The following is a 14,692-nucleotide window of genomic DNA, read 5'->3' on the forward strand; positions in this document are numbered from 1 at the left end:
CCGCTCCGGCGAGAAGGTAAATGGCGTTTCCGTGTGCTGCTCTGGTTCGCCAGAAGTGGCTTGGTCATGCTGGCCACATGACCTGAAAGCTGTACACTGGTTCTCTCAGCCAGTAAAGTGAGATGAGCACTGCAACCCCAGAGTTGTCCGTGACTGGACCTAACGGTCAGGGGTCTCTTTACCTTTACCAGTATATTTGCCTATCTGGAATGTCTTCTTATCATCTCATAATGCCTTGGAGATGCAGTGTGTGCGTGTTTAGAAACGAGACTACTCAGCAAAGGTAAAATTTGCTTTAGCTGACCATCCTATTTTACCTCTCGTCCTGCCCACCACTGGCAAGTGCCCCCCCACCCCAAAAAAGCTATCCAGAAGAGAATGCAGTCCTCAGACTGAAAAAGGTTCCCCATCCATGATCTATTACAGTGGTACCTCGGGTTACATACGCTTCAGGTTACACACTCCGCTAACCCAGAAGTAATGCTTCAGGTTAAGAACTTTGCTTCAGGATAAGAACAGAAATCGGGCTCTGGCTGCGCGGCAGCAGCAGGAGGCCCCATTAGCTAAAGTGGTGCTTCAGGTTAAGAACAGTTTCAGGTTAAGAACGGACCTCTGGAACGAATTAAGTACTTAACCCGAGGTACCACTGTACTAGAAATTGAGGAGAGCTGGTACTTCGAGACTGCCTCATCAATGTGCTTTGTGTCTGAAGCCCATTACCGGCCATGGACTGGATCACTCCCACGGAGATTATCCGTGGAAAGGACTGGCACTGTGCTGGTCCCGGGGGGGTTACCGTGCGGCGTGGTCTGAGGCTGATGTGGGGTCCAAGGCAAGGAGCCGGGCATGGTCAGGAACTCTGGAAGAACAGGTCAGGGTGCTGACAGGAACAGGTTTCCAACGATGTTGCTCCCGCAACCTGGGACTGGGCTGACTGGCCTTTATCTCCTCTGAGGCCTAGGGCGGTCCCGGCCCACAGGTGACTCGCCTCTCCTGGCCTTAAAGCGAGCACTCCTCCTGAGAGAACCCAGTTCCCTCCGCCTCTCTGCCCTGAGCCTCTGCAGCTCAGGAGAGGCTGGAGGGTTACTGGACCCAGAGGCAACCTCACCTTCCCCTGACAGGGCTGGGAGAGGAGCACCTGCAGGCAATGGGTCCTCGATCACCTCTGAAGCCAGAGCGGATTCAGCTGGTGTCTGCTCCTGAGGATCCAGCACAGGTGAGGGCCCTTCAGATTCAAGCCCCTGCCCCGGCTCAGCCAGCCCTGGAGGCGGGGACTCCTGTGCAGGCTGGGATTCCTCCGGTTCAGCCTCTGAATCAGATTCCCAGACTATCACAGGCATAGTGCAATGCCAGAATTCACATCTGCGCATGTCCGCAGCACCGGAAATTGCTTCTGCACATGCCCAGATGCCAAAAATTGCACCTGCGCAGAAGCAATTTTTGGCGTCTGAACATGCATAGACATGATTTCCAGTACAGTACCTTGGGTTACAGAGACTTCAGGTTGCATTTTTTCAGGTTACGGACCACCAAAACCTGGAAGTACTGGAACGGGTTACTTCCAGGTTTCAATGGTTGCGTATGCGCAGAAGTGCTAAATTGCACTTTGCGCATGCACAGAAGCACTGAATCACAACCTGCGCGTGCACAGATGCACCACTGTAGGTTGCGAATGCTGCGGTTGCGAACGTGCATCCCGCACGGATCACGTTCGCAACCCGAGCAACCACTGTATCTGCATGTGCACAGATGCAATTTCCGGTGCTGCTCGGCGAGTCCCTGTGCTATGCCGGTTTAGCGCAGCGTGCAGGGGACTCACTGAGCAGGCAGCTCTGTTCAGCTCATGGGCCAGTAAAACGGTCTTTGTGGGCCGCATCCAGCTCATGGGCCGCACGTTGCCGACCCCTGCCGTAACCTGAGTAGAGGGTGAGGCTTGAGTATGACCTGAGGAAAGTTCTGAGGGCCACGCAGAGAGGACTGGAGGACTGCATTTGTCCTGAGTCAGGGGTCAGCAAACTTTTTCAGCAGGGGGCCGATCCTCTGTCCCTCAGACCTTGTGGGGGACCAGGCTATATTTTGAAAAAAAGAAAAGAATGAATTCCTATGTCCCACAAATAACCCACAGATGCATTTTAAATAAAAGGACATATTCTACTCATGTAAAAACATGCTGATTCCTGGACTGTCCGCAGACCAGATTTAGAAGGCGATTGGGCCGGATCCGGCCCCCGGGCCTTAGTTTGCCTACCCATGGTCCTGAAAGCCTGAGGTTCCTCAGCAATAGTCTGTAGCCATTAATGGATCCCAAGGCTAGCTAAGCTGTAGTCACTGAGGCAACTTCTAGAAATATAGAGCTATTCATTTGAACATTTTTATAAGTAAGAAAACTCCCTCCTGATACAGTGGTACCTCGGGTTAAGAACTTAATTCATTCTGGAGGTCCGTTCTTAACCTGAAACTGTTCTTAACCTGAAGCACCACTTTAGCTAATGGGGCCTGCCGCTGCGCTGCCACTGCACGATTTCTGTTCTCATCCTGAAGCAAAGTTCTTAACCCGAAGTACTATATCTGGGTTAGCAGAGTCTGTAACCTGAAGAGTATGTAACCCGAGGTATTACTGTATAAGAATTAGAGACCAAGGATGCAGATTTTTTATTTATTTTTAAAATGTTCCAATATTAATTGCATTTAAACTTTGAGCAGAATGCATCCATGAATTATTTATGTGTGCCTGCATTTTGTGATACTCATGCCTCCCCCTTCACTGCATTCCATCTCTCCTATCTGACCCTGAAAGCGGCGCAAATGATAGGATGTTTTCCTATGTTGTGAGTTAGCACCAACATCGCCTCTAGAGGTTCCAGGGACAGATACGGGAAAGCCTGGTTGTCTAGACACCTGCCAGATAAGTTGTAGGCTGAGACCACATGTTTTGAAACACACCAAGGAAGTTGATACCAGTGTGAAGTTGTGTAACTTTATATTCTTTGATCTGTAACCTTTCTTTACGTATGTAGAAAGATATTTGGTGTTTTATGACTCTGTTGGTTTCTCTCCCTATGAATCCTTGTTTTAATTCTCCTTGTGGCAGACTTCTTAACTGGCAGTTTATCTATAACAACCACGTTAAGTTGAGCCCTGACCTATTGTAATAGTTACAATAAACGCTGGTTCCCTCGCTGGATTTGAATTAATTTCCTTAGCTCTGTGTTTTATTTAAAAGGTTGTTTCTCACCTGGGTAACGAAAAATGTAGAAATAAATTCTTGCTACACTCCCAAATTCCAGGTTTGTGCTTTCCAGGCCTTTCTTTGGGTAACTTAAAACCACCCCAGCAGGAACTTCTTGCAGCCAAAATGTTCACTTTACTGACTTTTGAGATTGAAAACTCTGTAAATATTGGCAAGCACATCAGGTATCATGCCCACTTCTTCTTCTTCTGTTATGGATTGAGAATTGATGGGGGGGGGGGGCAGAATGCATCCCGCCTTCTCTCTCTGCTTATACCTGAATTAAGGTGACAGGAAATAATGAAGGAACTGTGATGCAAGAGGGGTGATGGCTCATATCTCAGGTTAATACTACTGTACTATTGCAATGTTATCAAACACTTGTAATAGGCCAATAGACATTGGGCAGGGAAATGGGGCCTAGGCTAAGGGAGAGATAACACACCCTGCATGCAGGTGGTCCCAGGTCCAGACCCTGGCTTCACCACTTGAACAGATCAGGTAGCAGTGGGTCGGAAAGGCATCGGTCTGAGATCCTGGAGAATCACAGCAGATCGGTGTTCTTGAATCTCAGGTCTCCAATGTGATAGGACTACAACTCCCCCAGTCCGAAGCCAACTTAGTTAATGGTCAGGGGTGATGAGCGTTGTTGGTGTCACAGAGTAATGCTCTTGAACCTTGGGTCCCCAGATGTTTTTAGACCAATACTCTCACCAATCCTATGACGCCACAGACGGGCCAGCAAGTGGCCTACGTGTGTGATCTGCATATGTGTGTACTGCATGCGTGGTAAGAATACTCGTGTGCTGTGTACATACAAGAATGTGGGTTAGCAATACCTACTTTTGCTGTAGCTACACACGCTGCTGGCATGTGGTCATCCTCAGAGCACTGCATACCAGAAACTGCAGCCACCATGCTGAAAAGCGTTTAGCATACAATTCACTGCCTTAGGCAGCTTCCAGACTTCATTACCAATAATATTTTATTAAAAGAATTTCAGTTATATAAGATAAAGTGATAAAATAATAATAAATACATAAATAAATATACCCCGCCCTCCCCGGCCAGAGCCAGGCTCAGGGCAGCTAATACCAGTAAAATTACAATAAAAACATAATGGGGGGGGGGACCAAGGTTAAAAGTACAATTTAAAATGCAGCCTCATTTTAATAGTAGCCCATAGATCAAAACCATAAGGGGAAGGAAACAGAAGGGTCAGACTGAGTCCAAACCAAAGGCCAGGCGGAACAGCTCCGTCTTGCAGGCCTTGCGGAAACATGTCAGATCCTGCAGGGCCCTAGTCTCTTGTGACAGAGCATTCCACCAAGTTGGGGCCAGTACTGAAAAGGCCCTGGCCCTAGTTGAGACCAATCTAACCACCTTGCAACTTGGGACCTCCAAAGTGTTGTCTTTTGTGGACCTTAAGGTCCTCTGTGGGGCATACCAGGAGAGGCGGTCCTGTAGGTACGTGGGTCCTAGGCCGCAAAGGGCTTTAAAGGTCAAAACCAGCACCTTAAACCTGACTCTATACTCCACCAGGAGCCAGTGCTTCTGGTGTAGCACTGGATGAATCCCCATAAGGAGCCTTGCTGCGGCATTCTGCACCCGCTGAAGTTTCCGGGTCAGCTTCAAGGGCAGCCCCGCATAGAGCGAGTTACAATAATCAAGCCTGGAGGTGATTGTCACATGGATCACTGTGGCCAGGTCGGGGCGGGAAAGGTAAGGGACCAACTGCTTGATACGGTGGAGATGGAAAAATGCCACCTTTGCTGTGGCTGCAACCTGCGCCTCCATGGAAAGGGAGGTGTCGAAGGTTACAGAAGAGAAGAGAGAAAAGAAAAAGAGAGAGAAAAGTGCAAAGAAGAACAACAAGAAAGAAAGATATAGTGTAACATAGTACACTAAATTTAATCAGTTCACTAAATATAATGATTCCAGACTGTTGCTACTTTGCAGGTGGGACCGACTGCATACTGTCAAGTTCAGACTGTAATTAAAGTGAAAGAGCTATAGCTCAGTAGTAGAACTGCCTTGAATGTACTATAGAAGGTCTCAGGTTTAATCAGAATCTCCAGGTAGGGGTAAAGGTAAAGGTAAAGGGACCCCTGACCATTGGGTCCAGTCACAGCCGACTCTGGGGCTGTGGTACTCATCGTGCTTTATTGGCCAAGGGAGCCGGTGTACAGCTTCTGGGTCATGTGGCCAGCATGACTAAGCCGCTTCTGGCGAACCAGAGCAGCGCACAGAAACGTCGTTTACCTTCCCGCCGGAGTGGTACCTATTTATCTACTTGCACTTTGACGTGCTTTCGAACTGCTAGGTTGGCAGGAGCAGGGACTGAGCAACGGGAGCCCACCCCATCACGGGGATTCGAACCGCCGACCTTTTGATCGGCAAATCCTAGGCTCTGTGGTTTAACCCACCGAGGTAGGAGAGCTGAAACCCTGAATAGTCACTGCCAGTCAGTGTAGACAATACAGAGCTAGAAGCCAAACTTAACAAATGTGTATACTTGTTATAGTTAACATGGAAGAGGCTAATGCTACAGAGCTGTATTGCTGTTGGGTGGGTACTCAGACCACAGGAATACAACTGGTAGCAAGGGCTCTGTGTGATGTCATTTCCCCTTCCTTTCCTGGAGAGGAAGGAGCGTATAGTACTTTCTGTTCTTCTCTCTTTTCCTTTGACCACTGTTGGATGCAGATGTTTGCTCCAGCTGCCTGAAGCTGGTTATACTGTAAATAAAAGTATTTTGCCTGCATAGTTGCTGTGAACCAATGCAAGTAAGTGAATCTTATTTTTAAACTTACTTTACAAGTGTTGCCTGATTCTTTATTTAGCAGTGTAAGAAAAGGGATCCAGCTTACTTCATAGCTGTACTTGCTCAAAACAAGGTTTTATTATTTATTGAATTTATATACTGCCCTATACCTGCAGGTCTCAGGACGGTTCACAGCCTAATTCCTATGCTTTTAAGTGCGCTGCCAAGGATGGGATTTTAAAACTCTCTACAATCCATACACATGGAGGCCTGCAAGATAAACTGAAATTAATATACCCTCTCCTACATACATACAGTGATTGGGGGGGGGGGTTGTATTTGATCCCCTGCTAAATTTTCCTGTTTGCCCTATGACAAACAAATGACCAGTCCATAATTGTAGTGGTAGGTTTATTGTAGCTGTGAGAGACAGAATAACAACAGGGAAAAACCCCAGAAACCCAGAAGACAAAAGTCAGAGACTGATGTGCATTATAATGAATGAAATAAGTATTTGATCCCTTTGCAAAAGATGACTTAGTACTTGGTGGCCAAACCCTTGTTGGCAATTATAGAGGTCATATGTTTCTTGTAGGTGGCCACCAGGTTTGCACACATCTTAGGAGGTATTTTGTCCCACTCCTCTTTGCAGAACCTCAGTAAGATTTCGAGGCTGATGTGTAGTTACTCAAACCTTTAGCTCCCTCCACAGATTTTTGATAGGATTAAGGTTTGGAGACTGGCTAGGCCACTCCAGGACCTTAATGTGCTTCTTCTTGAGCCACTCCTTTGTTGCCTTGGCTGTGTGTTTTGGGTCATTGTCATGCTGGAATACCCATTCTCAACCCATTTTCAGTGCCCTGGCTGAGGGAAGGAGGTGCTCACCCAAGATTTGACGATACATGGTCCCGTCCATCATCCCTTCGATGCAGTGAAGTTGTCCTGGCCCCTTAGCAGAAAAACACCCCAAAGCATAATATGTCCCCCCTCCATGTTTGACGGTGGGGGTGGTGTTCTTGGGGTCATAGGCAGCATTCCTCCTCCTCCAAACACAGCGAGTTGAGTCGATTTTGGTCTCATCTGACCACAACACTTTCACCCAGTTCTCCTCTGGGTCATTCAGATGTGCATTGGCAAACTGCAGAAGGGCCTGTACATGTGCTGTCTTGAGCAAGGGGACCTTGCAGGCTCAGTCCTTCACGGCGTAGTGTGTTACCAACTGTTTTCATGGTGACTATGGTCCCAGCTGCCCTGAGATCATTGACAAGCTCCCCCCGTGTAGTTCTGGGCTGCTTCATCACCATTCTCCTGATCATTGCAACTCCACGAGATGAGATCTTGCATGGAGCCTCAGACCGAGGGAGGTTGACAGTTATTTTGTGTTTCTTCCATTTGCAAATTATTGCATCAACTGTTGTTACCTTCTCACCAAGCTGCTTGGCAATAGTCTTGTAGCCCAGTCCAGCCTTGTGCAGGTCTACAATCTTGTCCCTGACATCCTTGGACAGCTCTTTGTTCTTGGTCATGGTAGCTAGTTTGGAATCTGCTGGATTGATTGCTTCTGCTGACAGGTGTCTTTTGTACAGGCACTGTAACGAGCTGGGATTACAAGTAAGACCTCTCCCTTACAGCAGGTGCTTCTAATCTCAGATCATTACATACAGTGAAGATACCAGGTAGCCTGACATCTGGATGGTTGATAGGGGATCAAACACTTATTTCACTCATTATAATGCACATCAATCTCTGACTTTTATCTTCTGGGTTTCTGGAGGTTTTCCTGTTGTTATTCTGTCTCTCACAGCTACAATAAACCTACCATTAAAATTATGGACTGGTCATTTCTTTGTCAGAGGGCAAACGGGCAAATTTAGCAGGGGATCAAATACTTTCCCCCCTCACTGTATATGGTCTGGCTTGGCATAAGGCAGTTGTCCCCATAGAGTTGGAATTCCTGTACAACTATTCCTCTTCTCCCCGCAAAATCAGCCCTTTTGCTGTAAGTGATGAGAAAAATGCAGAGAAAAGTGTGGAATAACTAGTGTCTGGTTTTTTCACATAGCCTTCCAGCAAACCAGTAAGAATGAATGTTCAGTAAACGCTGGCCATTGTAGAACCCGACCACCATAAATGTGCACAAGCCATCAGAACCAGTGTTCCAAAACAGGCCATCTTTAAGCAACCACAGTCTGATAACAGAGAGGCTTGCCTTTTGATTCAGGATGCCTTGTGTCCAAAATATTACTCATGAATGAATCAACTACCTTGGACCAACTGGGCAATGATGAATAAGCTTCGGTTACAACAAGTCATTATGTTAAACAAAAGCCATGTTTCTCTGTTACTTATGCTGAGTAATACTATTAGTCTTTTACTTTCACATTGAAACTCAGTGGGGTCAAAGCACAGTGTTCCCGCCTATCAAAGAGTGCGTGTTGCTGAGCACTATACAGGTGGGGCTTAAACCAAAGGAAAGGGCAGTCATTTAGACCATAGAGCAACTATAGCTGTGGAGTGCTGTAGCTTTTTATTGCAAACTGTGCAATTCATTAAACCCCCATTAAAAGAGGAAATAAATAGTTTTATCAGACTCAGTATTACCCGTGCCACCAAGGAACAACACAGGGCACCTTACACACCTTCATTTCAGACCTTGCTCTTATTACGCCATAGTATTAAAAAACAGCCCAATGCGTTTAGACATCCATTGACAAGAGACTCGATTGAAACAGAGCTGTATGGATACAAAATTACCTGGGGCACATCTGCCATGTTCAGAGAACAGGAATGTCATCTTACTGAATCATACGAAGGGATGTGATATTTTGTGTAGAAAGCTGAGTTTGTTTCCCAGCCTGGGGACATAATGTAGCGAAACCTACAGGCTATGGCCTATTAGTCGGCATTATGTGTCCTCAGCTCCAGATTTCAAGTCTGGAGAATGTTAACACATGTTGAAAGATTTGGGCTTCTTTCGCACAGAGAGGACTTGACAACACTTTTCAAATGCACAGGGCTAGAGAATGAGTAACAGCTGCTATCAGTGAAGCCCTATGCTTGCTTACTGAGACGTATATAAAAAGCTGACTTACAACAGTTCAAACAACTGGAATATTTAATTCAGTCATTCATATTCCTAATTATTGTCTTTAGGACTGCAGCCTAAAACAGCATCACTATCAGCAGCAACAGATTCAGACTAGAGCCAGCTGGGTTCCCCTCTCCCCTGCAAAATTGCAAATATTTCATTCACAATTGCTTTAGGTGTAAATATAACACATTGTTGGAAAGGTTGTGTACCACTCTCACTCTCTGCAAGATTCCAAGGGGTTCCAAGCACTCACCCAGGCTTGTATTCCCCTTGAGAATCAAGGCATGGTGGAGAAATATGGTTTAACATGTATTTACAACATGGGTGCAGACAGGAGATAGCATATCCACTGCATTAAGTATTTATATTGATTTTTAATTTGAATTTTATTGCTTCTTATCTTATATTTCTATGAAAAAAACATGTTAGATTTGAATTCTATGGAATTAAAATTATAGTACAATTAAACACAAAGCAGAAGCAATAAAAAGGTAGTGTTTCCCAATAAAAACAGTGTTTCCCAACCGGGGGCCACATGGCCCCCTGGGGGTTCCCTGGATATTTCAAGGGGGCCACACATGAAAATCACATAAATGGGGGGCCACAGCACAAGGCCAGGGGGCCACAAAGTGAGAAGCAAAGAAGAAAAATCATATTTTTTTAAAAAGGAAAAATCCTGATTGCCTTGCTATCTGCTTGGCCAATCACAAGTGGGTAAGGGCACCACCCTATCACGCCTTTTTGCCACATGCATTTTATTCGAGCAGTCCTAATTTGTTTTTTGACCAGTAGAGCCCATGATTGAGAGCCCCCAGCTCAGGTAAGTGTGGTGGTGGGGTGGCAATGGGTAGGGCTGGGCGAACGGTGACGCGGCAGCTAAAAAAGCCAATGCAATTCTGGGCTGCATCAATAGGAGTATAGCATCTAGATCAAGGGAAGTAATAGTGCCACTGTATTCTGCTCTGGTCAGACCACACCTGGAGTACTGTGTCCAGTTCTGGGCACCACAATTCAAGAAGGACACTGACAAACTGGAACGTGTCCAGAGGAGGGCAACCAAAATGGTCAAAGGCCTGGAAACGATGCCTTATGAGGAACGGCTAAGGGAGCTGGGCATGTTTAGCCTGGAGAAGAGGAGGTTAAGGGGTGATATGATAGCCATGTTCAAATATATAAAAGGATGTCACATAGAGGAGGGAGAAAGGTTGTTTTCTGCTGCTCCGGAGAAGCGGACACGGAGCAATGGATCCAAACTACAAGAAAGAAGATTCCACCTAAACATTAGGAAGAACTTCCTGACAGTAAGAGCTGTTCGACAGTGGAATTTGCTGCCAAGGAGTGTGGTGGAGTCTCCTACTTTGGAGGTCTTTAAGCAGAGGCTTGACAACCATATGTCAGGAGTGCTCTGATGGTGTTTCCTGCTTGGCAGGGGGTTGGACTCGATGGCCCTTGTGGTCTCTTCCAACTCTATGATTCTATGATTCTATGATTCTATGAACCGGAGCTGCTTGTTGTTGCCACCAGTTCTGGGCCTGGTGGCAGCCTAGCCCCAGTTCTGCAAGGCGCGGGGTGAAATCCACCCCAGCGCCTAGTCGAGTGGGGTCATCTGGTGCTGCTGACTTGCATCTAGCAAATAACTAAGTGTCTAATCGGAAGAAAGCCACACTGAGTTCAGTGGGGTCTACTCCCAGGTAAGGGTGTAGGGGGCTATAGCATTTTATCCTTCTAGGCAGTTAGGGCTCCTCTGGATAACAAGATCTTTTTGCACCAGGTGAGTGAGGACCACTTGCTTTTTAAAGTTCTCCCATATATACAGAACTCCCTCTGCACCTTTCGTAGTAACAACAACAACAACAACAACAACAACAACAACAACAACAACAACAACAATTTATTATTTATACCCTGCCCATCTGGCTGAGTTTCCCCAGCTATTCTGGGCAGCTTCCAATCGAGTGTTATAAACAATACAGCATTAAATATTAAAAAACTTCCCCAAACAGGGCTGCCTTCAGATGTCTTTTAAAAATAGGATGGCTTCCTTGACATCTGATGGGAGGGCATTCCACAGGGTGGGTGCCACTACTAAGAAGGCCCTCTGGTTCCCTCAGGTCATGTGGGTTTCCCTTGCTGATTCCAGTATCCTTCCAGTCAGAACCAGACCTGGAGGCAGGGATAGTCCTCAAACAAGGACTAAGCCTGCCTCTTCAGTAGTGACATGGTCTGGTCTTAGCGTAACTCCTCTTCCTGCCCGTGATCACTGAGATTGGGTGTCCCAATACATTCCCCACTGTGGAACCTGCCCCAGACATTCTGTTGGCTGAGGTCCACTCCCAGGCAGCCTTGACCCTTTGCCTTTAAAAAGCAAAATACATTTTTTAAAAGTGTTAAAATGTGGTAAAATCAATGATTGGATCAAGGGATATTGAAATTGAACAAAACTCGTTATGCAATGGCAGCAAACAATTACAGTGGTACCTCGGGATGCGAATGGGATCCGGGATCCGTTCCGGAGCCCTGTTCGCATCCTGAACAGAACGTAAGACGCATCTGCGTGTTGCCGCTTCCGCGCATGCATGTGATGTCATTTTGACCATCTGTGTATGCACAAGCGGTGAAACCTGGAAGTAATGCGCTCCGTTACTTCCGGGTCGCCGCGGAGCACAACCCGAAAATACTTATCCTGAACCGTATTTATCCTGAGGTATGACTGTAATACAGAATCTGTAATAAGGAATAGACGGGAAGTCTGGTAGATAGAAAAAGACCACTTTTATGTTTTGAAGGTTACTAGCTGATGTACTAGGGACACGGATGGCGCTGTGGGTTGAACCACAGAGCCTGGGACTTGCAGATCAGAAGATTGGTGGTTCAAATCCCTGTGACAGGGTGTGCTCCCATTGCTCGGTCCCTGCTCCTGCCAACCTAGCAGTTCGAAAACATGTCAAAGTGCAAGTAGATAAATAGGTACCGCGCTGGCAGGAAGGTAAATGGCATTTCCGTGTGCCGATCTGGTTCACCAGAAGCGGCTTGGTCATGCTAGCCACATGACCTGGAAGCTGTACGCTGGCTCCCTCAGCCAGTAAAGCGAGATGAGCACCACAACCCCAGAGTTGTCGGTGGCTGGACCTTAACTTACAAGGCCCTGAACAACTGGAGTCCACAAAATCTTTAGGACTACCTGCTCCCTTATATCCCTGCTCAGTCAATGAGATCCCCTTTGGTGTTCCCCAGTGGCACAGATGAACTACCAGATGTGAATTCAGTGTAGCAGGCCCAAGCTTGTGGAACTCCCTCCCTAATTAAAGTTAGAAAGGCACCCTCTTTTCTGAACTCCAGGTGCATGATGAAGTCCCCCTTATTCCAGCAGACATTTTAAGTTAGTTTGAGTTTCTGTTTGGTTCTATGATGATTTATTTGGTTTTGTTTCATTCCTTGTATGGTTTATTTTTATGTACACCACATAGAAATTCTAATGATTAAGAAATATGTAAATGTCATAAATAAAGGGACGCAGGTGGCGCTGTGCGTTAAACCACAGAGCCAAGGACTTGCCGATCAGAAGGTCGGTGGTTCGAATCCCCGCGACGGGGTGAGCTCCCATTGCTCGGTCCCTGCTCCTGCCAACCTAGCAGTTCGAAAGCACATCAAAGTGCAAGTAGATAAATAAGTACTGCTCTGACAGGAAGGTAAATGGCGTTTCCGTGCGCTCCTCTGGGTCGCCAGAAGTGGCTTAGTCATGCTGGCCACATGACCTGGAAGCTGTACGCTGGCTCCCTCAGCCAATAAAGCGAGATGAATGCCACAACCCCAGAGTCGGCCGCGACTGGACCTAATGGTCAGGGGTCCCTTTACCTTTAGCTGATGTACTAATTCTCTTTTTTTCTTTGGAGGTGAGGAAATTTATATTCTTTTTCTGTATGGTGTGTTAATGTGAAGGGTAACAATAAAATTTAATAAAGGGGGGAGGGGAAGCAAAATACAAACTATACAATAACTTAACAAAATAGTGAAAGTAAAAACAAAGCAAGAAACAATTACGCTAAAACTGAACTACTCCCCGCCCCGACTAAAATTTGTCCCACCCCAAACAGAAAGAAAATAATAAAATATTTTTAAAAACCACCATTGGAGGTGCAGCAGATTAAGAACACTTTTTAAACATTTAAAAACATTTTCGCCACTTGCTGCAGAGAGCTGCTCAGAGTATGTGTGAGTGTAGGCCCTTGGGCCTGATAGAATTGGCTTGCAGTAGGGAGTGGTCTTCCCAAACACACACAGGAGCAGCAACAGCTGTATATTGGACTGTATCAGTGGGTTTCCCCCTCTGTGTCTAATAAGTGAGGTCAAATAAGTGTTGTTTACTTTTTATAATACATGGAAGATGGATCTCCCTCAGGAGGTTCTGGACTCTCCTTCCTTGAAGGCTGGATGGTCATCTGTCATGGATGATTTAGCATTCCATTATGTCCCTACCATTTTATGTAAATGTTTTGTATAAATTATAAAAAATTATCAATAAAACATGTTCTATTTACAAACAAAACATTTAAATAGCTACCTTTCTATCAGTAGGATGGGGGGGCAAGGGTATAGCCAAGATTTTTGTTAGGGGAACAGGCTTTTGTTAGGGGGGCAGAACCTCAGATTTATATTTATTTTTACTTATTGGGGGCAGCTGCCCCCCTTTGTTTTGTTTCTTTAATTTTTTTCAATTATTTTTCCAAGTTTATAACAGACATATCAACAAACAAGAAAAACATCAAAACAACAACAAACACACACAAAAACCACATTTATCCTAACTGTAATAATCCCACTTTTGTTATCATTGTTGGGTGACTTCCTCGAATCCCCCTTTCTTTTCATTTTAACTTTTATCCATAGTCTTCTACATATCACATATCCTAGGCCAATCTGTTACTTACAAGTAATTCTATTTAAGTTAGCAGCTGCCCCCCTTTGGCTATGTCTGAGGGTGGGCACAGAAAGGAAACCAGGTCAGAAGGGGGCCATGGTCAGAAAAAGTTTGGGAAACACTGGTTTAGAAAATAATTTAAGAGGTCCCTCAAAACCCTCAGGAATTTTCAAGTTGCCATTGGGGGTGGGTTTGGGAACCATTGTCCTAATCAACAAAGCTATTGGGTTCACAGGGGGATTATGACCTGCAACAGGCAGTAGCTTATGGAAAAATAATTACAACTCAACTTCTGGAAGGTCTGCAGAGGAGGCTGCTGATGATCCCAACACAGTACAGTAACTAATAATTTTAAAAGCAGGTTTGAGTAGTAAAGGCTTAGGGTTAAAGGTGAATCCCGAGTCTGAAAACTACTTCACTTAGAACACATTGGCATAACTTTTCAGTATAAAAATACATCCTGTGAAATCAGTAAAGATGCTGTGATGCTTCAAAGCCAGAGGAGAATTTAGCCCTGGGAGACGACTCTGTGACGGAATGGAAGATCAATAGAACTTGACAGGCATGCAGCTGTGTTGCTTCCAGTGACGTTAAAGCCCATTTACCTCTTCTGAGGAGTGATGTCAGCTAGGCATGAGTCAGAGGAAAGCAGTAACCTTAGTCAGTGTTCTATATTTATAAATTCATGAC

Source organism: Podarcis vaucheri (assembly GCF_965113315.1).
Source record: "Podarcis vaucheri genome assembly, chromosome: Z".
NCBI classification, from domain to species: Eukaryota; Metazoa; Chordata; class Lepidosauria; order Squamata; family Lacertidae; genus Podarcis; species Podarcis vaucheri.